Source organism: Schistocerca americana, chromosome 5 (assembly GCF_021461395.2).
Source record: "Schistocerca americana isolate TAMUIC-IGC-003095 chromosome 5, iqSchAmer2.1, whole genome shotgun sequence".
NCBI lineage: Eukaryota > Metazoa > Arthropoda > Insecta > Orthoptera > Acrididae > Schistocerca > Schistocerca americana.
In genome coordinates this window covers 334,036,083-334,038,626 of record NC_060123.1, presented here as the reverse complement: position 1 = coordinate 334,038,626, position 2,544 = coordinate 334,036,083, and positions in this window count along the sequence as shown.

Genomic DNA, 2,544 nt, shown 5'->3' with positions numbered 1-2,544 from the left:
ATTGAAAGTATCCTGAAATCAGACGTTTGTTCTTCTAACTTGTGAAAATCGGTGCGGCCTTGTGGTAGCCGTGATAGTGCATCTGCCAAAGCATTCTGTTTCCCTTTTATGTACACTATTTCAAAATCAAACTCTTGAACATACATGCACCGCCTCGCTGTTCTGTTATGAAAGAACTTGCACGTAAGAAGAAAGGACAAAGCTTGATGATCACAGTAAACGTTAGTATGTTTCCCCAAAGGTAATATTTAAATTTGCTGGACACCCATACTACCGCTAATTTTCTAACTCAGTTACAGAATAAGATCTTTCACATTCTGTGAGGGTTCTGCTAGCAACATTGATTATATTGACTACTTCTTTACCATCCTTTGTTATTATTTGAAACAGACACGCTCCGAGCCCCTGATAACAAGCATCGATGCTTAAACAGAATTCCAACTGCATATCTGGGTGTTTAAGAATAGGTACGTTAATCAGCGCTTGCTTAATCTGCTGAAAATCATTTTCGCATTCTTTAGTCCACAACCAAGTATGGTTTTTATGCAGTAAGTTTAATAGTGAACTACCGTTCAACAATAGTTGTGGCAGAAATTTCCTAAAATACGAGGCCAGTCCCAGAAAACCTCTTAATTGTTTCTTTGTGTAGGGCGCTGGGAAACTGCGTATGGCATCCAGTTTACTGGGGTCAGGTACAATTCCTACTGGTGAAATGATATGCTCTAAGAATTTTACTTTGTCTTTTCCGCATTCGGACTTTTTTAAGTTAACTGTGACATCGTATTCATCAAATTTTTGAAAAACCTTTTCCAAAACACTTACATGTTCATTCCATGTTTGGGTCGCAATTAATAGGTCGTCAACATAGAGTGTAATCTGGCTAAGCATTTCCGTTCCAAGAACTCTGTCTAATGCTTCAATAAATACACGAGAGGCCACGTTTAATCCAAAAGGTAGCACCCTAAACTGGTAGCTCCTTCTGCCATTTATGAAAGCTGTATATTTTCTACTCTCTTCATGTAATAAAATTTGCCAGTATGAAGACTTTAAATCGAGGGATGTTAAGGACCTAACACCATGAAACATTAATAACTGCTCTTCTAAACTCTCTGGCCTTGTTCTTGTAGGAACGATTATTTTGTTTATTTCTCTCCCGTCTATAGCTCGCGTCGTGTAAGACGGTGCTTCCGCGCTTAGAGGCGGATACGTGGAGGGATGAGAACTACGCATGCCTGGCAGCAGAGAGCGGCCAAAGAAAGTTCACGTTGCCGAATTGCTTTGCTCCAGACAACAGTCAGTCTCATTTGCCTACGGTACACCGTATTATACGTTCAGATCTATGAGGGGATAGTAAATATTACAACCAATTTCAATCAGTCGTCATGAGAGAAATATTAATTCACGTCTTGACGATGTTGCGTCCACTGGTCCACAGATTCTGCGTGACGTGGGGCGGTGAGAACAGCTGACACAGTCGTGAACTTGATCTCAATATGACAATTGTCTAACGACAAGATCATTGAAACTGCTTGCAATAATTATCATTAATTTCGATTTGAACTGTGTTATGAGTAAAAATTTAACACACAACAAAATTAACTTAAAGCACAAACCGAAATCTATATTTGCTTGACAACTGCTTCTGCTCAATAGAATTTTTAAAAATGTGTGTAAGGTATGTGTGTTGATGTGTTTGACTTAGTTAAGTGTAATCACTCTGCGTAAAAAGGAATTAGTGGTAGAAAAGACTAATGAAAAGACTATCGTAAAAATGGTCAGTAAGTTGTCATAATTTCGGCTGTTAACGGGCATTATGAGTGTAAACTAACTCGCTCGATATTACAGTGAGAGAGAGCATTTATAATCCAATGAACAAGCAAACAATTAACCATCATCTGCGAATAACTCCAGGTAATGATGACCGATAACATCGAAAACCACCGATATCTCGACCAGTTACTGTCATTTTAGGACCTTATCCAGTTCGTGCATTGAAAATGACGGGGTCTTACATGTAGAAATATCAGACTTTTGACAAATTTATCCAGCTGCATTCTCGTGTGTTATTAGAGTTGTCTTGTGACAGCCAGAGCGAGAGCACCAGCAGCAGCGAGTACTGTTTGTATAAAGCGTTTTTGTACTTATTTGATGCGCTTAGCTTTTAAATAGTTTTTCTGGGAAAACCTAGCGTAGTTTTCGCGTCTCGTATTTCAGTGAGTGTTTCTTGATTATCAGAGTAGCTCATCAGAAGATTATCTTGGGAATTTGTCACCGTATAGAGAAGGGTAAACATAGTCATGTGTAGGGACTGTGGTTGTTGTGAGCGGACGCAAGGAGAATTGGCCACTCTTCGGGGGCAGGTGGAGGCTTTGTCTGTTAGGCTCATCGAGCTCGAGGCGCAGGCGTCGGCTCGTAGTGGCGTTGGGGCAACTGTGGTGAGACCTATGCCTACTTCGGTGGCCTTGGAATCACATGGAACCCCTGATGTCGCTGCGTCTTCCGGCAGTGAGCATCTTACCGGTCAGCCATCACTCCAGGGTGAAT